Below are 26,578 nucleotides of genomic sequence, written 5' to 3'. Positions count from 1 at the left end.
TTTAATTATAGCGTAATATGGTAGCAAAGTTAGGTTAAGATGAAGGGAGATGGCAAAAAGAATATTCAGGGAGAGGGGCCCACTGCACCTGGTATTCACAGGATCGGGCGTATTCAGGGTAGTATGACCGTGAGCCAGTATAGAGGAAATATCGATGAGATGGGAGAATATACACGCTCTGCTTTCTGTACTTCACACTCAACCAGGGCTATAGACAGTCTCAAAATGGTATTTCCAGACAAAGGTGTGTCAGGATAATTCTGAGTGTCTAGGATTTGTTAGGGTACAGGATAAATTAGAGGTGTAGTGGGGTAGGTAGAGTTTTGCAGATAGTGAGCTCTCAAAAAAATGCTGAATGAAGATATGTACTGTGTATGTATGTATCTCAAGCCATAGATTAAGAAACACCAAATGATAAATGGGACTCACAGCTCAGAAACGGCTCATAAATGACAAAAAAATGTTGTAATTGCTAGTCCCCTAAGGGGAAACCAGATGAGTAGTCATATGCTGGCAAGGAGCTCAAGGCTGGCTCACAAATGAAATATATAGCCTAATAGTGAGAGTGAGGATGATCGATACCAATTATTAACGAACAGAGTTCAGAGCTGACTCCAAGATGGTTAGGTAACAAATGGCACTATAATTGCTGGTCCCTGGAGGGAAGCCAGATGAGTGCTCATATGCTGATAAGGAGCTCAAGGCTGGCTCACAAATGGTACAATAATAAGAGTGAGATTAATTGATACTAAATAATTGATGATGAATACAAATGAATAGAAAATGCTACCATAAATAAAGTTATAAGAAAATCAGGGTAATGTATCAAAAAAATAGTACATAAACCTTAGAGGCATAGGCGGGGAATAAGTGCAAATAAAACACAGTTCTAAGACAGAGGAGAGTGTAGTGGTATACAGAGGTCTAGTATCTGTTACCACTGTCATTAGGTAAGCTGTCAACTCTTTACAAACTGATGGTGAGTATAAGCATGAATTAAACCCCGGTGGTCTAGTGAGATTCACCACGGTACTGGTATAAATGACAGCAAAAAAACAGCAAAAAAACGGGTATATAGTCAGTGTTAGGCAGGGGATAAATTCCCATGTGCCCTGATGATCTAATGTTACTTGCCGCAGTACGCTTAAAACCCTGGTGGTCTAGTGTCGGTTACCACGGCCGCAAGGTATGCGGCGGATGCTGTGCTGGTCTCCTCTGTCCGAAGTCCCGCTGCAGTGATGATCGCGGCCGCCCGCTTCCGGACTGGGCGTAGCCGCGATGACGTCACTATGGACGTTCTCGACGTACGTTTCACCTATTCAGGCTTGGTCACGAGAGCCTCTCTCTACTGCTCTCATGTGGCCAGTACTTAAGTGTTAGAAAGACCAATGAAAATGTCACTTAGATTTGACAGACTGATAGTCGAACCTATCAGATCTCAGGTGGGTTGACCAGTAGGATTATTATTGAAAAAGGGGAAAAGGGGGAGGGAAAACGGGGATAGATGGAAAGGAATACAATAGAGAAAATGGTGGTGATGGAAGAATGTGGTGATAGGATGTGAAAAAAATGGGAATAAAGAAAAATGAAAATGAAAATAAAATAAAATAAAATGAAAAATGAGTATGAATGTGAAAATAATAAAAAACATGAAAATAAATATAAATATAAAAATAAAAATAAAAAATAAAATATATATATATGTGAATTGAAATAATAAATATGAATATAAAATAAAATAAAAATAAAATAAATATAAATAATAATAATGTAATAAAATTAAAAATAATGATGATAAAAATGAAATATAATAATAGAAATAAATGTGAATAAAAATAATAATGATAATAAATATAAAATAAAAATGATGATGAATATGGAAATAAATATAAATATAAATGTAAAAATAAATGTAAATATGATAATTAAATATAAAAATAGATATGAATGGGGAGGGAGAAGGGGGATGAGTGAAGGTGTGCAGCGATGAAATGTGGAAGAGGATGAGACTGATATTAGATGGTGAAAAGGGGAAGGGGTTGTGACTTGGGTGTGAGGATTGTAGTGTGGAAAAAGAGGGGGGGGTTTGTGTAGGAGGAGTGGAAAATAGAAAAAAGGATACTATGAATATAGGTGTGTTGATGGGAAAGTGAGTGAGTGTTAAGTTGTGTGCTGTGTGAAAGAGGTGAAGTGTAAGCAGGATGGAATGAAGAAAGGGGTGTAGGTGGGGCTGGAAAAGCATGGAAGAGATGTGGCAAGTGAAGGGAAGGTGAAGTGAGGAGACGAGCTGGGGAAAAAGTGAAAGCAAGAGAATAAGTGAAAATGAGAGAAAATTGATGAACAAAAGTATGATTATGAAAATGTGGTGATTGACTGAGGATGGTGATAAAAAGAAAGGGGGGGGTTTGGTGAGGAAAAGAAGGAAGAAAAGAGAGAAAAAAAGAGAAAGAGAGAGAGAAAGAGAGAGAGAGAGAGAGAGAGAGAGAGAGAGAGAGAAAAAAAGAGAGAGGGAGGGAGAAAAGAGTGGGTTTGTGGTTGTGGAAAATGATGGGGAGTTATAGAAAAAAGGGGGGGAGGAAGAGGAGAGAGGGAAAAGAAGGAATGAGTAACAGAGAGAAAGAGAGAGAAGGGAAAAGAAGAAGAAAAAAAAGAGAGAGAGAAAAGAAAAAAGAAGAAAAAATGGAAGAAGGTGATGATAGAGAAAGAAAAAAAGGGGAGGGCGGGGAATGAAATGGAATGATGAGGCGGGAAAGGAGCAGGATTAATGGATATTGGGATTATGTGGGTAGAAAAATGCTGTAATTGATGTATTCATTTAAACCCTTGGGCATAAGAGTGTCCAATTTGAAGATCCATTCAGATTCCTTTTTCTGGAGTGCCATGCTGTAATCTCCTCCTCTTAATCCCATTTTTACATGTTCTAAACCTGAAAAATGTAAATCTTCTATTCGACTGTCATGGAAACGTAGAAAATGTCTGGCGACTGTGGTGAGCTTCTTGAACTGGGCTAAGTCTGATTTGGCATTCCTCACTGTGCTGATATGTTCAAGTGCCCTGACTTTGAACATACGAGATGTCATGCCCACATACCTTAAATTACAGGTACATGAGATGCAATAGATCACATTCTCTGTCCTACAGTTGTAGAAATCTTGCACTGTGATCTGCTGATTGAATCTGTCCGTGATTGACGTAAGGTTGGTAACGTGTGGGCACAATTTACATTTACCGCAGGGATAGCTACCTTTGAGAGGTCTTGGCTTTGAGGGCTGCGAAAAGTAACTTCTTACCAGTTTATCTTTTAGGTTTGGTGCCCTCCTCCAGCTCATGTTGATGTTCTGGCCAATATGGTCCGAGATGTCCTCGTCCATTTTCAAGATGTGCCAATGGGTTTGCAGGATTTTTCTGGCATCTTTCCAATTCTTACAGAAGTCACCGATAAAACGTAGGGTGTTTTTATCTTCCTTAATTTTTGTAGTAGGGAAGACCAAAGAGTCCCGTTCAACTTTCTGTACTTCAGATTTGGCTCTTTTGATAAGTCTGTTGCTATATCCACGCTCTTTCAATCTTGCAGCCAAATCAATACTTTTAGTTTGAAAGGTGGAGTCTTCAGTACAATTCCTTTTAAGCCTAAGGAATTCTCCCTTAGGAATGTTTTTAATGGTTGATGGAAAATGGCTGCTAGTTGAATGAAGTAAGCTGTTGGTTGAGGTCTCTTTCCTGAAAATTTCGGTGGCTATTGTGTTGTCTCATCTCGATATATCCTGAGGTCAAGAAATGGAATGGAGGATTTGCTGCTGGTGTATGTAAATTTCATATTGATCTGATTGGCATTGAGAGAAAGGATATATTGGTCCAATTTGTCTTGGGTGCCATCCCAGATCATGAAAATGTCATCGATGTAGCGTATCCAAATCAGGATATGGTTGGTGTATTCCTCTTGATCATCATTAAATACCATTTCCCGTTCCCACCAGCCTAAAAAGAGGTTCGCATATGTGGGGGCACATGCCGCCCCCATAGCGGTGCCTCTGGTCTGTATATAGAAACGATTGTTGAAAAGAAAGTAGTTGTGATTCAACACAAAATGGAGTAGTTCCAAAAGGAAATCCTGAAAGTCACCAGTGTCACACATAGACAGAAAGTATTTGACAGCGTTGATGCCCAAATCGTGTTTGATGGATGTATATAGAGATTCAACGTCTAATCCAACCATTATGTGGGAGTCTTCCAATCGTATACCTTGGATTTTCTTCAGGACATCAGTCGTATCTTTGACATATGAGGGAAGGGTGAGGACATGTTGTCGCAAATGGACATCGAGTAAGCAGCTTGCTTTCTCCAGAAGGCCCCCATTACCTGCTATAATGGGTTGTCCAGGTGGGTTGTCCATATTTTTGTGGACTTTTGGCAACAGATAAAGTGTTGGCGTCCTTGGGTGTGGGGTATTCAAATAGTCCCATTCTGTTTTTGTGATGGTACCTTGTTGCAGGTACTTGTTAATGATCCGAGAATATAAGCTTGAAAAATTCTGTGTGGGATCAAACAAGGTCGTCTTGTAGCAGGAGGTATCTTTTAATTGTCTATTGGCCTCTTTAAGGTATAGTGTAGTAGGCCATATCACAATGTTGCCTCCTTTGTCTGACATTTTGATCTGTACGTCGTCCCATTTTTGCATCTCTTTTATGGCTGTTTTCTGTTGTCTGGATAATTTGCCAATTGTCTTGAATGATTTCTGGCGCCGGTAAAGTATATCAAAGTCACGTGACACCAGATCCAAAAACACCTTTAACCAAAGTCCTGAGATAAAGGTGTTTTTGGATCTGGTGTCACGTGACTTTGATATACTTTACGGGCGCCAGAAATCCTTCAAGACAATTGGCAATTTATCCAGACAACAGAAAACAGCCATAAAAGAGATGCAAAAATGGGACGACGTACAGATCAAAATGTCAGACAAAGGAGGCAACATTGTGATATGGCCTACTACACTATACCTTAAAGAGGCTAATAGACAATTAAAAGATACCTCCTGCTACAAGACGACCTTGTTTGATCCCACACAGAATTTTTCAAGCTTATATTCTCGGATCATTAACAAGTACCTGCAACAAGGTACCATCACAAAAACAGAATGGGACTATTTGAATACCCCACACCCAAGGACGCCAACACTTTATCTGTTGCCAAAAGTCCACAAAAATATGGACAACCCACCTGGACGACCCATTATATCAGGTAATGGGGGCCTTCTGGAGAAAGCAAGCTGCTTCCTCGATGTCCATTTGCGACAACATGTCCTCACCCTTCCCTCATATGTCAAAGATACGACTGATGTCCTGAAGAAAATCCAAGGTATACGATTGGAAGACTCCCACATAATGGTTGGATTAGACGTTAAATCTCTATATACATCCATCAAACACGATTTGGGCATCAACGCTGTCAAATACTTTCTGTCTATGTGTGACACTGGTGACTTTCAGGATTTCCTTTTGGAACTACTCCATTTTGTGTTGAATCACAACTACTTTCTTTTCAACAATCGTTTCTATATACAGACCAGAGGCACCGCTATGGGGGCGGCATGTGCCCCCACATATGCAAACCTCTTTTTAGGCTGGTGGGAACGGGAAATGGTATTTAATGATGATCAAGAGGAATACACCAACCATATCCTGGTTTGGATACGCTACATCGATGACATTTTCATGATCTGGGATGGCACCCAAGACAAATTGGACCAATATATCCTTTCTCTCAATGCCAATCAGATCAATATGAAATTTACATACACCAGCAGCAAATCCTCCATTCCATTTCTTGACCTCAGGATATATCGAGATGAGACCAACACAATAGCCACCGAAATTTTCAGGAAAGAGACCTCAACCAACAGCTTACTTCATTCAACTAGCAGCCATTTTCCATCAACCATTAAAAACATTCCTAAGGGAGAATTCCTTAGGCTTAAAAGGAATTGTACTGAAGACTCCACCTTTCAAACTAAAAGTATTGATTTGGCTGCAAGATTGAAAGAGCGTGGATATAGCAACAGACTTATCAAAAGAGCCAAATCTGAAGTACAGAAAGTTGAACGGGACTCTTTGGTCTTCCCTACTACAAAAATTAAGGAAGATAAAAACACCCTACGTTTTATCGGTGACTTCTGTAAGAATTGGAAAGATGCCAGAAAAATCCTGCAAACCCATTGGCACATCTTGAAAATGGACGAGGACATCTCGGACCATATTGGCCAGAACATCAACATGAGCTGGAGGAGGGCACCAATCCTAAAAGATAAACTGCGACAATACAAAGGAATGTAACCAGGCGCTAATATATCATCACCATAATTTGATGGTCAAATTACAAATATTAAAAAATTATATATAAATAATACTGCAAATACTGTATACTCAAGCTGCAGGAGAGAGCTTGACTTGGGGTAAATCAAGTCAAAAAGAACCGGCACTTTATAGTCTCCGGTAACACTAGAACACTGAACTAATCCCCTCTTGCGCTGTAAATAGTATGATATGGCTCAAAGTTCAATAAGGACAAATGGATAAATTCATATATTCTATATATTTTTTAATAATACATATAAATATATATATATATATATATATATATATATATACACTTTACAATGAACTATTAGACCGGTCAAATAAAATCACTAACAAATATATTACCTAGCTATAGGAGGTGGATCTCAGGTAAACTCTGTGCACAGAGTATTTTTAAAAATAAAAATCAGTCCATGTATTGGATTAAAAAATCAATTGACCAACTATAATTCGCACCCATGTAGTGGATAACATATTTAAACGTGGTTATGTATTGGAATTCCTCAATATGTTACCACTTAACCAGGAAGATAGTATTGTGCAGAATAACCGCTCCACACTGGAGCCTTACGTGTAGCTTGCACCAGTGGTTGTATCACGGGAGAGTCCAATGACAGGAGAGACGGTCTCGGGCTGCGGGAACGGCGCTTCACTGGCGCCTGCTGTGCTGATAGTTTACCCGACTTCCAAGCTGCGGGAACGGCGCTTCACTGGCGCCTGCTGTGCTGATTGTTTACCCGACTTCCAGGCTCTCTGAGTACACGTCTCCAAGTGCCGTATGCAGACACCTCAGTCACGGTTGTATTCCGCCAATCTCCGTTTGATCCACGAATAGTACCGCTGGATGGTGGTATATTGTAGGGGTGCAAATAAGCTGGTACAAGGGTCCAAAGGTCTACTTCTGACGCGTTTCGCTCCTCTTATGGGGGCTTCCTCAAAGATTCTTTGAGGAAGCCCCCATAAGAGGAGCGAAACGCGTCAGAAGTAGACCTTTGGACCCTTGTACCAGCTTATTTGCACCCCTACAATATACCACCATCCAGCGGTACTATTCGTGGATCAAACGGAGATTGGCGGAATACAACCGTGACTGAGGTGTCTGCATACGGCACTTGGAGACGTGTACTCAGAGAGCCTGGAAGTCGGGTAAACAATCAGCACAGCAGGCGCCAGTGAAGCGCCGTTCCCGCAGCTTGGAAGTCGGGTAAACTATCAGCACAGCAGGCGCCAGTGAAGCGCCGTTCCCGCAGCCCGAGACCGTCTCTCCTGTCATTGGACTCTCCCGTGATACAACCACTGGTGCAAGCTACACGTAAGGCTCCAGTGTGGAGCGGTTATTCTGCACAATACTATCTTCCTGGTTAAGTGGTAACATATTGAGGAATTCCAATACATAACCACGTTTAAATATGTTATCCACTACATGGGTGCGAATTATAGTTGGTCAATTGATTTTTTAATCCAATACATGGACTGATTTTTATTTTTAAAAATACTCTGTGCACAGAGTTTACCTGAGATCCACCTCCTATAGCTAGGTAATATATTTGTTAGCGATTTTATTTGACCGGTCTAATAGTTCATTGTAAAGTGTATATATATATATATATATATTTATATGTATTATTAAAAAATATATAGAATATATGAATTTATCCATTTGTCCTTATTGAACTTTGAGCCATATCATACTATTTACAGCGCAAGAGGGGATTAGTTCAGTGTTAAAAGATAAACTGGTAAGAAGTTACTTTTCGCAGCCCTCAAAGCCAAGACCTCTCAAAGGTAGCTATCCCTGCGGTAAATGTAAATTGTGCCCACACGTTACCAACCTTACGTCAGTCACGGACAGATTCAATCAGCAGATCACAGTGCAAGATTTCTTCAACTGTAGGACAGAGAATGTGATCTATTGCATCTCATGTACCTGTAATTTAAGGTATGTGGGCATGACATCTCGTATGTTCAAAGTCAGGGCACTTGAACATATCAGCACAGTGAGGAATGCCAAATCTGACTTAGCCCAGTTCAAGAAGCTCACCACAGTCGCCAGACATTTTCTACGTTTCCATGACAGTCGAATAGAAGATTTACATTTTTCAGGTTTAGAACATGTAAAAATGGGATTAAGAGGAGGAGATTACAGCATGGCACTCCAGAAAAAGGAATCTGAATGGATCTTCAAATTGGACACTCTTATGCCCAAGGGTTTAAATGAAAACATCAATTACAGCATTTTTCTACCCACATAATCCCAATATCCATTAATCCTGCTCCTTTCCCGCCTCATCATTCCATTTCATTCCCCGCCCTCCCCTTTTTTTCTTTCTCTATCATCACCTTCTTCCATTTTTTCTTCTTTTTTCTTTTCTCTCTCTCTTTTTTTTCTTCTTCTTTTCCCTTCTCTCTCTTTCTCTCTGTTACTCATTCCTTCTTTTCCCTCTCTCCTCTTCCTCCCCCCCTTTTTTCTATAACTCCCCATCATTTTCCACAACCACAAACCCACTCTTTTCTCCCTCCCTCTCTCTCTCTCTTTCTCTCTCTCTTTCTCTCTTTTTCTCTCTTTTCTTCCTTCTTTTCCTCACCAACCCCCCCCCTTTCTTTTTATCACCATCCTCAGTCAATCACCACATTTTCATAATCATACTTTTGTTCATCAATTTTCTCTCATTTTCACTTATTCTCTTGCTTTCACTTTTTCCCCAGCTCGTCTCCTCACTTCACCTTCTCTTCACTTGCCACATCTCTTCCATGCTTTTCCAGCCCCACCTACACCCCTTTCTTCATTCCATCCTGCTTACACTTCACCTCTTTCACACAGCACACAACTTAACACTCACTCACTTTCCCATCAACACACCTATATTCATAGTATCCTTTTTTCTATTTTCCACTCCTCCTACACAACCCCCCCTCTTTTTCCACACTACAATCCTCACACCCAAGTCACAACCCCTTCCCCTTTTCACCATCTAATATCAGTCTCATCCTCTTCCACATTTCATCGCTGCACACCATCACTCATCCCCCTTCTCCCTCCCCTTTCATATCTATTTTTATATTTATCATATTTACATTTATTTTTACATTTATATTTATATTTATTTCCATATTCATCATCATTTTTATTTTATATTTATTATCATTATTATTTTTATTCAAATTTATTTATTTCTATTATTATATTTCATTTTTATCATCATTATTTTTAATTTTATTACATTATTATTATTTATATTTATTTTATTTTTATTTTATTTTATATTCATATTTATTATTTCAATTCACATATATATATATATATATATTATTTTTTATTTTTATTTTTATATTTATATTTATTTTCATGTTTTTTATTATTTTCACATTCATACTCATTTTTCATTTTATTTTATTTTATTTTCATTTTCATTTTTCTTTATTCCCATTTTTTTCACATCCTATCACCACATTCTTCCATCATCACCATTTTCTCTATTGTATTCCTTTCCATCTATCCCCGTTTTCCCTCCCCCTTTTCCCCTTTTTCAATAATAATCCTACTGGTCAACCCACCTGAGATCTGATAGGTTCGACTATCAGTCTGTCAAATCTAAGTGACATTTTCATTGGTCTTTCTAACACTTAAGTACTGGCCACATGAGAGCAGTAGAGAGAGGCTCTCGTGACCAAGCCTGAATAGGTGAAACGTACGTCGAGAACGTCCATAGTGACGTCATCGCGGCTACGCCCAGTCCGGAAGCGGGCGGCCGCGATCATCACTGCAGCGGGACTTCGGACAGAGGAGACCAGCACAGCATCCGCCGCATACCTTGCGGCCGTGGTAACCAACACTAGACCACCAGGGTTTTAAGCGTACTGCGGCAAGTAACATTAGATCATCAGGGCACATGGGAATTTATCCCCTGCCTAACACTGACTATATACCCGTTTTTTTGCTGTTTTTTTGCTGTCATTTATACCAGTACCGTGGTGAATCTCACTAGACCACCAGGGTTTAATTCATGCTTATACTCACCATCAGTTTGTAAAGAGTTGACAGCTTACCTAATGACAGTGGTAACAGATACTAGACCTCTGTATACCACTACACTCTCCTCTGTCTTAGAACTGTGTTTTATTTGCACTTATTCCCCGCCTATGCCTCTAAGGTTTATGTACTATTTTTTTGATACATTACCCTGATTTTCTTATAACTTTATTTATGGTAGCATTTTCTATTCATTTGTATTCATCATCAATTATTTAGTATCAATTAATCTCACTCTTATTATTGTACCATTTGTGAGCCAGCCTTGAGCTCCTTATCAGCATATGAGCACTCATCTGGCTTCCCTCCAGGGGACCAGCAATTATAGTGCCATTTGTTACCTAACCATCTTGGAGTCAGCTCTGAACTCTGTTCGTTAATAATTGGTATCGATCATCCTCACTCTCACTATTAGGCTATATATTTCATTTGTGAGCCAGCCTTGAGCTCCTTGCCAGCATATAACTACTCATCTGGTTTCCCCTTAGGGGACTAGCAATTACAACATTTTTTTGTCATTTATGAGCCGTTTCTGAGCTGTGAGTCCCATTTATCATTTGGTGTTTCTTAATCTATGGCTTGAGATACATACATACACAGTACATATCTTTATTCAGCATTTTTTTGAGAGCTCACTTTCTGCAAAACTCTACCTACCACACTACACCTCTAATTTATCCTGTACCCTAACAAATCCTAGACACTCAGAATTATCCTGACACACCTTTGTCTGGAAATACCATTTTGAGACTGTCTATAGCCCTGGTTGAGTGTGAAGTACAGAAAGCAGAGCGTGTATATTCTCCCATCTCATCGATATTTCCTCTATACTGGCCCACGGCCATACTACCCTGAATACGCCCGATCCTGTCCAATCTCGGAAGCTAAGCAGGCATGGCCTGGTCAGTACTAGGAAGGTGAACCTCCTGAGAATACCAGGTGCAGTGGGCCTTTTTAAAAAGGAAATATCCCATCCAACGCTTCTCACATCCCTGCTTCTGGAAAAACCCTCCCAGACTATCCATGGTTTTGACTTATGTACAGTACAGATAATAGGAGTGGATTTCCCCCTATCTCTTTTCTCACATTTATAACAACAGGCCCACGGCCATACTACCCTGAATACGCCCGATCTTGTCCGATCTCGGAAGCTAAGCAGGTATGGCCTGGTCAGTATCAGGAAGGGAAACCTCCTGAGAATACCAGGTGCAGTGGGCCCCTCTCCCTAAATATTCTTTTTGCCATCTCCCTTCATCTTAACCTAACTTTGCTACCATATTACGCTATAATTAAAACCTTCATTCCAAGGCATGTACAGTGACTCTTCTGGATACCCTCTTTTCATCAGAAATCTATGGTATCCATTAAACACATTTTTTCTGATATTTTCACCTTCCTTCATTACCTTGTACCTCATTTGTTAAAAAGGTTAAACAAGGTTCTCACTCTAAACATCAGACACGAGTCTCAAAATTATTTCACATTTATTTTCTTTTATTCAAGAAACAATTAAAGGTTAAGTTTTATCTCATTTCATCATTTATTTCACTTCACATTATACCAATCATTACAAACGAGTGCTCCCAAACAAGGGTTTTTTGTCTTTTCTCTCCTTTTCAATTGTGCCCTCTATATTGCCCTGCATTTCTGCATCTGTTCTCTACCGGCCTGCGTATGTTCAAAGGAGTGCAGGGGTTAACGGGGCGTAGCCACAAACGACGGTGTGAAGAGCGCCCGTAGGGCGCGATGAATCGCCTAGTGTATAATAATTGCGGACCAAAGGACAGATATTACATCTTTCCTGGCCACATTATAAGTTTAACCCTTATAGCTGAGCTATTTTAACATCACACGATCGCAGTAGGCGAAGCTTTCCTTACGATATATTGCATTTCCCTTATATGGTTAATAAGGAACATCCATTTGGTTAATTGATCTGGACCCTATCCCCTATGCTCATAACAGAGTATGCATTACATTGTATACATTTATGCCTCTCTATGTAGCTACATTTCTGTTATGGTAAGCTTTAGATGTTGCTAAATTTCCAAGTTTATTTCCAGCATGTAAGAGCTTTGTTTATGTTTTTTGTTTTTATTCTTTCACGCGGCTTAGGCTGCAATCAGTATACACAGGTGGTCTGGGGTTCTCCGTGACGCCGCGGCTGGCGCAGCTCTGTGATGTCATCATTTGAGGACCGAGACCCGGCGGGCGCCACGGATTCCCCTTGGACAGGTTTAAAGGTATGTGTTCCCACTCTGTATGTTTTATGTCCTGATGAAAATGTTAAGGTTAATAACATTGAAACATTGACCGCACAACGACTGAGAGTCTTCTTTTCCCTACCTGGGAGCCGTGAGTGCCGCTGATTGCTATATGTATCTTTGGACACCTCATTTGGGGTAGTTACTTGGAGGGCACCGGCTTACTGAATTTATTACATTTCTGGATGGAGTGCTGCTGATCTCCATGCATATATATATATATATATATATATATATAAAACAACAACAACAAAACAATATCCAGTTGCGCTAATTGTGTAGCCTTTGTGGCATAAAAGTCCTTGGAGAGATTTTGGCAGCCAATCCCCAATAGCAGGTCCTCTTACCAGTCGAGAACCAGAAGTTTAAAGATGAAATGGTAGATGTAAGGGGAGCTCTCAAACAACAGTCTCAATAGATTTCTTCAGATTGAATATCCACATTCGATAAAGGTTTCTAGAAAAAACCCTCTCACCAGAATACACCCAGACAGCAAAATCACTAATTAGTCCATTTCCTTTGAAAATGTAGAATTTATTAAAACTTTATGTATTAACAGCTCTTACATTTGTCTTGACATTCATGGGATAAGATCTTAATGGACTCGCTGTCTACCCCAGCCAGGGGGAGCTCCTAGAACAGCTTGTCCACCCACTATGTCTAAGACCGTCACCCTTAGACATAGTGGGTGGACAAACTGTTCTAGGAGCTCCCCCAGCTGGGGTAGACAGCGAGTCCAATTAAGATCTTATCCCATGAATGTCAAGACTAATGTAAGAGCTGTTAATACATAAAGTTTTAAAAAATTCTACATTTTCAAAGGAAATGGACTAATTAGTGATTTTGCTGTCTGGGTGTATTCTGGTGAGAGGGTTTTTTCTAGAAACCTTTATCGAATGTGGATATTCAATCTGAAGAAATCTATTGAGACTGTTGTTTGAGCGCTCCCCTTACATCTACCATTTTATATATATATATATATATACTGCTCAAAAAAATAAAGGGAACACTAAAATAACACATCCTAGATCTGAATGAATGAAATATTCTTATTAAATACTTTGTTCTTCACATAGTTGAATGTGCTGGCAACAAAATCACACAAAAATTATCAATGGAAATAAAATGTATTAACCCATAAAAGTCTGGATTTGGAGTCACACTCAAAATTAAAGTGGAAAAACACACTACAGGCTGATCCAACTTTGATGTAATGTCCTTAGAACAAGTCAAAATGAGGCTCAGTAGTGTGTGTGGCCTCCACGTGCCTGTATGACCTCCCTACAATGCCTGGGCATGCTCCTGATGAGGTGGTAGATGGTCTCCTGAGGGATCTCCTCCCAGACCTGGACTAAAGCATCCGCCAACTCCTGGACAGTCTGTGGTGCAATGTGGCATTGATGGATGGAGCGAGACATGATGTCCCAGATGTGCTCAATTGGATTCAGGTCTGGGGAACGGGTGGGCCAGTCAATAGCATCAATGCCTTCGTCTTGCAGGAACTGTTGACACACTCCAGCCACATGAGGTCTAGCATTGTCTTGCATTAGGAGGAACCCAGGGCCAACCGCACCAGCATATGGTCTCACAAAGGGTCTGAGGATCTCATCTCGGTACCTAATGGCAGTCAGGCTACCTCTGGCGAGCACATGGAGGGCTGTGCGGCCCCCCAAAGAAATGCCACCCCACACCATTACTGACCCACTGCCAAACCGGTCATGCTGGAGGATGTTGCAGGCAGCAGAACATTCTCCTTGGCATCTCCAGACTCTGTCACGTCTGTCACATGTGCTCGGTGAGAACCTGCTTTCATCTGTGAAGAGCACAGGGCATCAGTGGCGAATTTGCCAATCTTGGTGTTCTCTGGCAAATGCCAAACTTTCTGCATGGTGTTGGGCTGTAAGCACAACCCCCACCTGTGGACGTCGGGCCCTCATACCACCCTCATGGAGTCTGTTTCTGATCCTTTGAGTAGACACATGCACATTTGTGGCTTGCTGGAGGTCATTTTGCAGGGCACTGGCAGTGCTCCTCCAGTTCCTCCTTGCACAAAGGCAGATGTAGCGGTCCTGCTGCTGAGTTGTTGCCCTCCTACGGACTCCTCCATGTCTCCTGATGTACTGGCCTGTCTCCTGGTAGCGCCTCCATGCTCTTGACACTACGCTGACAGACACAGCAAACCTTCTTGCCACAGCTCGCATTGATGTGCCATCCTGGATGAGCTGCACTACCTGAGCCACTTGTGTGGGTTGTAGACTCCATCTCATGCTACCACTAGAGTGAAAGCACTGCCAGCTTTTTAAAAGTGACCAAAACAACATCAGCCAGAAAGCATAGGAGCTGAGAAGTGGTCTGTGGTCACCACCTGCAGAACAACTCCTTTATTGGGGGTGTCTTTCTAATTGCCTATAATTTCCACCTGTTGTCTATTCCATTTGCAAAACAGCATGTGAAATTGATTGTCAATCAGAGTTGCTTCCTAAGTGGACAGTTTGATTTCACAGAAGTGTGATTGACTTGGAGTTACATTGTGTTGTTTAAGTGTTCCCTTTATTTTTTTGAGCAGTGTATATATATATATATATATATATATATATATATTTAAGAGATGTGCGCCGGACACTTTTCGGGTTTTGTGTTTTGGTTTTTGATCTGGATCTCCATTCATGTTTTGGATCTGGATTGGTTTTGCCAAAACCAGCCTTTGGATCTGGATTTTAAAATAAAACAACATAAAAACAGCTCTAATCTCAGAATTTGGGTTTTTTCTTGTTCCTACGGTATTATAATCCTCAATAACATTTATTTCTATTCATTTCCAGTCTATTCTGAACACCTCACACCTCACAATATTGTTTTTAGGCCAAAAGGTTACACCGAGTTAGCTGGATGACTAAGCTAAGCAACACAAGTGGACGGCACAAACACCTGGCCCATATAGGTATGGCACTGCAGTGTCAGACAGGAGGGCAGTTTTAAAAACTAGGCCCCAAAGTGCACATGATGCAAAGAAAAAAAAAAAAAGTGCAAGATGAAATTGTCCTTGGGCCCTCCCACTCATCCTTATCTTTTTTAAACAGGACATGCACAGTTTAATAAACCCATCATTTCAGTGACAGCGACCCATCATTTCATCCCCTGGAAAATGCTCACCAAGTTCTCCAAATCATAGCTACTGTAGCTACAAACATACCACCTCCATATTTGATGTCTTTTCACATTATGAGGAAATTGTCAAGAAGGTGATTAAAAATTAGAGAGGCACACGCAATCAGGAACAATACATAGGCTTTCAACTTCACTACTATATTTGTGTGGAACAGAAAGGACTTTAACCAAGCAAATATGTAATTACCACATTACTGGACAAACTGAAAAACTAGGAGCCAAAGCCTCCGAATTTGTACTTCCTTCTCCATTTTCAGGGATTAAGATAATCTCAAATTTAATGCTGTGATGCATATAAACTGATGTATACCACAGGATCAAGATATCTTCCTGGCTGTAAGCCACCATGTGACTCCATACTGGGCCCCTCAGTGACTGTTTGTGCCTCACAGGAGCTCCTGGCCCATCTAGTGCTGCAGTGCAATGGAAAGCTGATGCAATGCAAGATCACTGAAATTTTTCTAACATCGCAAGGTCTTACAATAAGATAACCTTACGCAGCCCTAACATTGTACAATTATTAAAGAGAAAACATTTACAAAATAAAGGAAAAGAACCCTGTACAGCAAATGAACATCTTGTAAATAATCCCAAAATGTGGAACATTAATAATAAATCAAAATTAAAGTTGACTAATTGGTGCCATTCATTCGAGTCCCTAACATGAAATCATTGAGAGGAACCTCTCTCTAATGCTGGGTACACAGTGCATACTATAAGATATATCTACTAGAGATGATCGGGTACAGACAGGGCACCCCTGGAATTATATGGCAGACATATAGACATAGGTGTGTTTGGAAAATCTAGTTTTCTCTGGCAGTTGCCATAAAAATGAAGTAGGAGATGTTGCCATGACACGTTCCACTTAGAGATGAGCGGGTTCGGTTTCTTTGAATCCGAACCCGCACGAACTTCACTTTTTTTTCACGGGTCCGAGCGACTCGGATCTTCCCGCCTTGCTCGGTTAACCCGAGCGCGCTCGAACGTCATCATGACGCTGTCGGATTCTCGCGAGACTCGGATTCTATATAAGGAGCCGCGCGTCGCCGCCATTTTCACACGTGCATTGAGATTGATAGGGAGAGGACGTGGCTGGCGTCCTCTCCATTTAGATTAGATTTAGAAGAGAGAGAGAGATTGCTGTGATACTGTAGATTAGAAGAGAGTGCAGACAGAGTTTAGTGACTGACGACCACAGTGACCAGTGACCACCAGAGACAGTGCAGTTGTTTGTTTTATTTAATATATCCGTTCTCTGCCTGAAAAAAACGATACACAGTCACACAGTGACTCAGTCTGTGTGCACTGCTCAGCCCAGTGTGCTGCACATCAATGTATTGTATATAAAGCTTATAATTGTGGGGGAGACTGGGGAGCACTGCAGGTTGTTATAGCAGGAGCCAGGAGTACATGATAAATAATATTATATTAAAATTAAACAGTGCACACTTTTGCTGCAGGAGTGCCACTGCCAGTGTGACTAGTGGTGACCAGTGCCTGACCACCAGTATATTAGTAGTATTGTATACTATCTCTTTATCAACCAGTCTATATTAGCAGCAGACACAGTACAGTGCGGTAGTTCACGGCTGTGGCTACCTCTGTGTCGGCACTCGGCAGGCAGTCCGTCCATCCATAATTGTATTATAATATATACCACCTAACCGTGGTTTTTTTTTCATTCTTTATACCGTCGTCATACTAGTTGTTACGAGTATACTACTATCTCTTTATCAACCAGTGTACAGTGCGGTAGTTCACGGCTGTGGCTACCTCTGTGTCGGCACTCGGCAGGCAGTCCGTCCAACCATAATTGTATTATATACCACCTAACCGTGGTTTTTTTTTCATTCTTTATACCGTCGTCATACTAGTTGTTACGAGTATACTACTATCTCTTTATCAACCAGTGTACAGTGCGGTAGTTCACGGCTGTGGCTACCTCTGTGTCGGCACTCGGCAGGCAGTCCGTCCATCCATAATTGTATTATAATATATACCACCTAACCGTGGTTTTTTTTCCATTCTTTATACCGTCGTCATACTAGTTGTTACGAGTATACTACTATCTCTTTATCAACCAGTGTACAGTGCGGTAGTTCACGGCTGTGGCTACCTCTGTGTCGGCACTCGGCAGGCAGTCCGTCCAACCATAATTGTATTATAATATATACCACCTAACCGTGGTTTTTTTTTCATTCTTTATACCGTCGTCATACTAGTTGTTACGAGTATACTACTATCTCTTTATCAACCAGTGTACAGTGCGGTAGTTCACGGCTGTGGCTACCTCTGTGTCGGCACTCGGCAGGCAGTCCGTCCATCCATAATTGTATTATATACCACCTAACCGTGGTTTTTTTATACCACCTAACCGTGGCAGTCCGTCCATAATTGTATACTAGTATCCAATCCATCCATCTCCATTGTTTACCTGAGGTGCCTTTTAGTTCTGCCTATAAAATATGGAGAACAAAAAAGTTGAGGTTCCAAAATTAGGGAAAGATCAAGATCCACTTCCACCTCGTGCTGAAGCTGCTGCCACTAGTCATGGCCGAGACGATGAAATGCCAGCAACGTCGTCTGCCAAGGCCGATGCCCAATGTCATAGTACAGAGCATGTCAAATCCAAAACACCAAATATCAGAAAAAAAAGGACTCCAAAACCTAAAATAAAATTGTCGGAGGAGAAGCGTAAACTTGCCAATATGCCATTTACCACACGGAGTGGCAAGGAACGGCTGAGGCCCTGGCCTATGTTCATGGCTAGTGGTTCAGCTTCACATGAGGATGGAAGCACTCAGCCTCTCGCTAGAAAACTGAAAAGACTCAAGCTGGCAAAAGCACCGCAAAGAACTGTGCGTTCTTTGAAATCCCAAATCCACAAGGAGAGTCCAATTGTGTCGGTTGCGATGCCTGACCTTCCCAACACTGGACGTGAAGAGCATGCGCCTTCCACCATTTGCACGCCCCCTGCAAGTGCTGGAAGGAGCACCCGCAGTCCAGTTCCTGATAGTCAGATTGAAGATGTCAGTGTTGAAGTACACCAGGATGAGGAGGATATGGGTGTTGCTGGCGCTGGGGAGGAAATTGACCAGGAGGATTCTGATGGTGAGGTGGTTTGTTTAAGTCAGGCACCCGGGGAGACACCTGTTGTCCGTGGGAGGAATATGGCCGTTGACATGCCAGGTGAAAATACCAAAAAAATCAGCTCTTCGGTGTGGAGGTATTTCACCAGAAATGCGGACAACAGGTGTCAAGCCGTGTGTTCCCTTTGTCAAGCTGTAATAAGTAGGGGTAAGGACGTTAACCACCTCGGAACATCCTCCCTTATACGTCACCTGCAGCGCATTCATAATAAGTCAGTGACAAGTTCAAAAACTTTGGGTGACAGCGGAAGCAGTCCACTGACCAGTAAATCCCTTCCTCTTGTAACCAAGCTCACGCAAACCACCCCACCAACTCCCTCAGTGTCAATTTCCTCCTTCCCCAGGAATGCCAATAGTCCTGCAGGCCATGTCACTGGCAAGTCTGACGAGTCCTCTCCTGCCTGGGATTCCTCCGATGCATCCTTGCGTGTAACGCCTACTGCTGCTGGCGCTGCTGTTGTTGCCGCTGGGAGTCGATGGTCATCCCAGAGGGGAAGTCGTAAGCCCACTTGTACTACTTCCAGTAAGCAATTGACTGTTCAACAGTCCTTTGCGAGGAAGATGAAATATCACAGCAGTCATCCTACTGCAAAGCGGATAACTGAGGCCTTGGCATCCTGGGTGGTGAGAAACGTGGTTTGGTATCCATCATTACTGCAGAGCCAACTAGAGACTTGTTGGAGGTACTGTGTCCCCGGTACCAAATACCATCTAGGTTCCATTTCTCTAGGCAGGCGATACCGAAAATGTACACAGACCTCAGAAAAAGAGTCACCAGTGTCCTAAAAAATGCAGCTGTACCCAATGTCCACTTAACCACGGACATGTGGACAAGTGGAGCAGGGCAGGGTCAGGACTATATGACTGTGACAGCCCACTGGGTAGATGTATGGACTCCCGCCGCAAGAACAGCAGCGGCGGCACCAGTAGCAGCATCTCGCAAACGCCAACTCTTTCCTAGGCAGGCTACGCTTTGTATCACCGCTTTCCAGAATACGCACACAGCTGAAAACCTCTTACGGCAACTGAGGAAGATCATCGCGGAATGGCTTACCCCAATTGGACTCTCCTGTGGATTTGTGGCATCGGACAACGCCAGCAATATTGTGTGTGCATTAAATCTGGGCCAATTCCAGCACGTCCCATGTTTTGCACATACCTTGAATTTGGTGGTGCAGAATTTTTTAAAAAACGACAGGGGCGTGCAAGAGATGCTGTCGGTGGCCAGAAGAATTGCGGGACACTTTCGGCGTACAGGCACCACGTACAGAAAACTGGAGCACCACCAAAAACTACTGAACCTGCCCTGCCATCATCTGAAGCAAGAAGTGGTAACGAGGTGGAATTCAACCCTCTATATGCTTCAGAGGTTGGAGGAGCAGCAAAAGGCCATTCAAGCCTATACAATTGAGCACGATATAGTAGGTGGAATGCACCTGTCTCAAGTGCAGTGGAGAATGATTTCAACGTTGTGCAAGGTTCTGATGCCCTTTGAACTTGCCACACGTGAAGTCAGTTCAGACACTGCCAGCCTGAGTCAGGTCATTCCCCTCATCAGGCTTTTGCAGAAGAAGCTGGAGGCATTGAAGGAGGAGCTAACACGGAGCGATTCCGCTAGGCATGTGGGACTTGTGGATGCAGCCCTTAATTCGCTTAACAAGGATTCACGGGTGGTCAATCTGTTGAAATCAGAGCACTACATTTTGGCCACCGTGCTCGATCCTAGATTTAAAGCCTACCTTGGATCTCTCTTTCCGGCAGACACAGGTCTGCTGGGGTTGAAAGACCTGCTGGTGACAAAATTGTCAAGTCAAGCGGAACGCGACCTGTCAACATCTCCTCCTTCACATTCTCCCGCAACTGGGGGTGCGAGGAAAAGGCTCAGAATTCCGAGCCCACCCGCTGGCGGTGATGCAGGGCAGTCTGGAGCGACTGCTGATGCTGACATCTGGTCCGGACTGAAGGACCTGACAACGATTACGGACATGTCGTCTACTGTCACTGCATATGATTCTCTCAACATTGATAGAATGGTGGAGGATTATATGAGTGACCGCATCCAAGTAGGCACGTCACACAGTCCGTACTTATACTGGCAGGAAAAAGAGGCAATTTGGAGGCCCTTGCACAAACTGGCTTTATTCTACCTAAGTTGCCCTCCCACAAGTGTGTACTCCGAAAGAGTGTTTAGTGCCGCCGCTCACCTTGTCAGCAATCGGCGTACGAGGTTACATCCAGAAAATGTGGAGAAGATGATGTTCATTAAAATGAATTATAATCAATTCCTCCGCGGAGACATTGACCAGCAGCAATTGCCTCCACAAAGTACACAGGGAGCTGAGATGGTGGATTCCAGTGGGGACGAATTGATAATCTGTGAGGAGGGGGATGTACACGGTGATATATCGGAGGGTGAAGATGAGGTGGACATCTTGCCTCTGTAGAGCCAGTTTGTGCAAGGAGAGATTAATTGCTTCTTTTTTGGGGGGGGTCCAAACCAACCCGTCATATCAGTCACAGTCGTGTGGCAGACCCTGTCACTGAAATGATGGGTTGGTTAAAGTGTGCATGTCCTGTTTTGTTTATACAACATAAGGGTGGGTGGGAGGGCCCAAGGATAATTCCATCTTGCACCTCTTTTTTCTTTTCTTTTTCTTTGCATCATGTGCTGATTGGGGAGGGTTTTTTGGAAGGGACATCCTGCGTGACACTGCAGTGCCACTCCTAGATGGGCCCGGTGTTTGTGTCGGCCACTAGGGTCGCTAATCTTACTCACACAGCTACCTCATTGCGCCTCTTTTTTTCTTTGCGTCATGTGCTGTTTGGGGACGGTTTTTTGGAAGGGACATCCTGCGTGACACTGCAGTGCCACTCCTAGATGTGCCCGGTGTTTGTGTCGGCCACTAGGGTCGCTAATCTTACTCACACAGCTACCTCATTGCGCCTCTTTTTTTCTTTGCGTCATGTGCTGTTTGGGGAGGGTTTTTTGGAAGGGACATCCTGCGTGACACTGCAGTGCCACTCCTAGATGTGCCCGGTGTTTGTGTCGGCCACTAGGGTCGCTAATCTTACTCACACAGTCAGTTACCTCATTGCGCCTCTTTTTTTCTTTGCGTCATGTGCTGTTTGGGGAGGGTTTTTTGGAAGGGCCATCCTGCGTGACACTGCAGTGCCACTCCTAGATGGGCCCGGTGTTTGTGTCGGCCACTAGGGTCGCTAATCTTACTCACACAGCTACCTCATTGCGCCTCTTTTTTTCTTTGCGTCATGTGCTGTTTGGGGAGGGTTTTTTGGAAGGGACATCCTGCGTGACACTGCAGTGCCACTCCTAGATGGGCCCGGTGTTTGTGTCGGCCACTAGGGTCGCTTATCTTACTCACACAGCGACCTCGGTGCAAATTTTAGGACTAAAAATAATATTGTGAGGTGTGAGGTATTCAGAATAGACTGAAAATGAGTGTAAATTATGGTTTTTGAGGTTAATAATACTTTGGGATCAAAATGACCCCCAAATTCTATGATTTAAGCTGTTTTTTAGTGTTTTTGGAAAAAAACACCCGAATCCAAAACACACCCGAATCCGACAAAAATAATTCGGTGAGGTTTTGCCAAAACGCGTTCGAACCCAAAACACGGCCGCGGAACCGAACCCAAAACCAAAACACAAAACCCGAAAAATTTCAGGCGCTCATCTCTACTTCCACTGGATTATAATTGAGTGAATGAGTCTGACTGACTTTGGCCAAAATGTGGTCTCTCCCCACTTTATTGAAAAATACTTAATCAAACTTGGAATTTCCACCTTTACAGCTATATGTTTTCAGAAATATAGTTGTGATGTTTAAGCTTGTTTTATCTTCTGCTCTAGGTTGTAGTTTAAACCTAGGATCAAGTACAGCAGCACCCCTGGATTTACATGGCAGCTCCTCTGGACTTATACAGCATATAGGTAGCACCCCAGGACTTATATAGCAGATAGGCAACAGCCCTGGACTTATACAGCATAGCCAGCACCCCATCGAGAATTACACAGCACAGCAGACTGGCAGCAGCACCCCTGGACTTTAATGGCAGTGGGGCAGCACCACTGGACTGATAGGGTAGAGGGACAGCACCCCTTCACAGTACCCCTAACAGCACAGGACAGCACCCCTTTATTTTTACAGCACACAGTACAGCACCCTTTTATTTTTGCAGCACACAGGACAGAGGTACAGCACCCCTTTATTTTTACACAACACAGGACAGCATCCCTTTATTTTTACAGCACACAGGACAGCTCCACAGTGCCCCTTTATTTTACAGCACACAGGACAGCGCCCCTTTTTTTTTACAGCACACAGGACAGCACTCCTAAGAGCACAGGATAGGAGCCCAAGACAGCACCCCTGTACCGCACAGGACAGCACCCTTAACAAAACAGGACAGCACCCCAGGACAGCACACCTGTACAGCACCCCTAACAGCACAGGACAGCACCCCTAACAGCACAGGACATCAGCACCCCTAACAGCACAGAACAGCACCCCTGTACAGTACCCCTGTACAGCACCCCTAACAGCACAGTAGAGCACTCCTAAAAGCACAAGGTAGCACTCCAGGACAGCACATGACAGTAGCACCCCTGTACAGCACCCCTAAAAGCACAGGACAGCACCTTTGACAGCACAGGACAGTACCCCTGCACAGCACCCCTAAAATCACAGAACAGCATCCATAACAGCACAGGACAGTTCCCCAGGACAGCACCCCTGTACAACACCCCTAACAGCACAGAACAGCACCCCAGAACAGCACCCATGTACAGCACCCAGGACAGCACCCCTAAACAACACACACAGTGACCCCACCCAACACCACCACCCACAGAGAGACAGAGGTCTGTCTCCCTCACTCTCCTATGCTGGAGTGAAGATGGCGCCGATGGGCGGCATCTTATGTATGGGATCCAAAACCCGCAAGTCCGACAGCTGGATGATGATGTTTTGCCTTGATCTGGGATCTGAGTTTGGTGGGAAAACCCGAGCCGGACTCGGATCCTGGCTTGAATCATGAAGTTCGGGGGGGTTCGGATCTCTGAGATCCGAAACCCGCTCATACCTACTTTTTATGTTCAGGAGAGGGGACCTCACACAATTTATTTTTTATTTTTTAACTATTTCAATCAATTTTTTTAACTGTTTATTGTTTTTTTAAAGATTTAAACATTTAACAATAATAATTATACATTACATTTTGAGTGTACATGGGAAGGTTACATCAAGAAAAATAAAAAAGATCAAAGAAAGTAAATAAATGGAAAACTAGCAATCCAAATGATCACTCCACCCTCTCAAGATCAGAGGATCACAAACGATCCTGTGGTTACTTGAAGTCTAAAAATATAAAGTTGACAGTATCCATCCAGTTATAAAACCCTCTAATCTTTAACCATAGACTCAGTAACAATTACTCAAAGGAAGGATGAGTTGAGAATAGAGAGGGGGAAAGAAGAAGAGGGGCAAGGAAAAGGGGTAGGGGGGATTCGGCCAGTCATAGCTACCTGCAAGAGTAGAACTAATTTCAAATCACATAAGATTATCTAGCTAGATAGTTGTCAATGGTGGTTCTGCGCTAAAGTACAATGTCCAAGGTGTCCATGTTTTATTGAAGTGATCAAGAGTGTCATTTAGGGCTGCAGTAATGCATTCCAGCTTGTAAGTGAATCATATGGCATTGATTGTAGCAGTTAAAGTACGTGGCATTATCGATTTCCAATTTGCTGCAATTTGACACTTAGCCGTATTCAATACTATATGTACTTAATCAACTTCTGCAATTGGCGAGAGGTATTAGGAATAGGGCGAGAGAGTAAAGAATATAGCGGTGAGTCGGGGATGATCATATTAGTTATATCAAAAATTAACTTATGGATCTTTTGCCAATATTCTGGGATCGGTGGATATGACCAACAAACATGCAGTAGGGTCCCCCGTTGGCCAAAAAGACTCCAACATCTATCAGAGCAAGTAGGGTATATAGAATGTAGTCGAACAGGCACCAGATACCATTGATAATATAATTTATAAGAGTTCTCTTTAATGCGGACTGATAAGGAACTCTTAGTGATTTCCATTCTAATATCGTCCCATTCTTCGGGGGTTAAGGTCTCTCCTACATCTTGTTCCCAGGCTATTTTGTGGGCCTCTTTTGGGGAAACATTATGTGAGAGTAATATTTGATAAATAGAAAATAATAATCCTTTAGTCGAAAGGTGATGCTGACATGATTCTATACTAGTTTTATCTGTAATACAAGCTCAGTTATCTAGTGCATTGTAAAAATGTCTTATTTGCAAAAACTGATAGAATACTGAATGGGGGAGTGAAAAGCGAGATTGTCCATTAGCAAATTCCGGGAATGATTGGAGGGTTGCGATATCTAGTAAGAAAATAATATTATGTTTAGTCCAATAATTAAATGCGTGATGATCGTTACCAGGTGGAAATGCAGGATTGTTCCATAGAGGAACTTGGTAAGAATGTTGAGAGTGAAGGTGACAGAAATGAGTGCAAAAGTCCCATATTGATAAAGAAAAGCATATGGTAGGCAATAATAGGTTAGTAGGAGGACGGGATCGTGGAGTGCACCATAATAGGCTGTAAGGTGAGCATACAGTACCTTTAGGGTGTGTGCTTCCAGAGGTGTCCACATTCTCCATTCGGAAGGAGCATGCCAAAGAACACACGAAGCTAAGTGTGTGACTCGATAATATCGAACAAGATCCGGCATTCCAAGACCATGCGACGCACGTTGCTTTTGTAGTAATCGCATTTTGACTCTGGGTTTCTTCCCTGCCCAGACAATACTGCAGATTTCTCTTAAAAGAGTCTTTAATATTTTAATTGGGATGTGTATTGGAAGGGTCTGCCATAGATATAATAAGCGCGGCAATAAATTCATCTTAAATGCAGCAATACTGTCACGTGTGCTGTCTGCAGCTCTGTTCTGTCAGTTTAATTGCAGCTCTATATTCTGTCTGCTTAGTTGCTGTAGCAGCACACCTGTTGGGAAATGCCTTGTTACTTTGCTCCAGCGTGTGGTTTCTTGTTAAAGTCAGGAGCCTGGTGGATGTGCAGCAGCACAGTTGCACTGAGTTAGTAATTAAAGGGGGCTTGTCTGTACTGAACCTTGTCATTGGTTAGTGCTCCCTTTATATTCCTATGTCTGCCCATTGGGGGTCATTCCGAGTTGTTCGCTCATTATTTTCTTCTCGCAACGGAGCGATTAGTCGCTAATGCGCATGCGCAATGTCCGCAGTGCGGCTGCGCCAAGTAAATTTGCTATGCAGTTAGGTAGTTTACTCACAGCATTACGAGGTTTTTTCTTCGTTCTGGTGATCGTAATGTGATTGACAGGAAGTGGGTGTTTCTGGGCGGAAACTGGCCGTTTTATGGGAGTGTGTGAAAAAACGCTGCCGTTTCTTGGAAAAACGGAGGAGTGTCTGGGCGAACGCTGGGTGTGTTTGTGACGTCAAACCAGGAACGACAAGCAGTGAACTGATCACACTGGAAGAGTAAGTGTCGAGCTACTCAGAAACTGCACAAAGAAGTTTTTTCGCAATATTGCGAA

General features: G+C 42.6%; 2 pseudogenes; both read left to right on the top strand.

Moving 5' to 3' along the window:
- Positions 1-11,216: 11,216 nt before the first annotated feature.
- On the top strand, positions 11,217-11,334 carry LOC134942200 (5S ribosomal RNA; annotated as a pseudogene).
- A 149-nt stretch (positions 11,335-11,483) lies between these two features.
- On the top strand, positions 11,484-11,601 carry LOC134939801 (5S ribosomal RNA; annotated as a pseudogene).
- The last annotated feature ends 14,977 nt before the right edge of the window (positions 11,602-26,578 follow it).

The sequence above is a fragment of the Pseudophryne corroboree genome, chromosome 1 (assembly GCF_028390025.1).
Source record: "Pseudophryne corroboree isolate aPseCor3 chromosome 1, aPseCor3.hap2, whole genome shotgun sequence".
NCBI classification, from domain to species: Eukaryota; Metazoa; Chordata; class Amphibia; order Anura; family Myobatrachidae; genus Pseudophryne; species Pseudophryne corroboree.
This window is presented reverse-complemented; position numbering and strand designations above follow the sequence as displayed.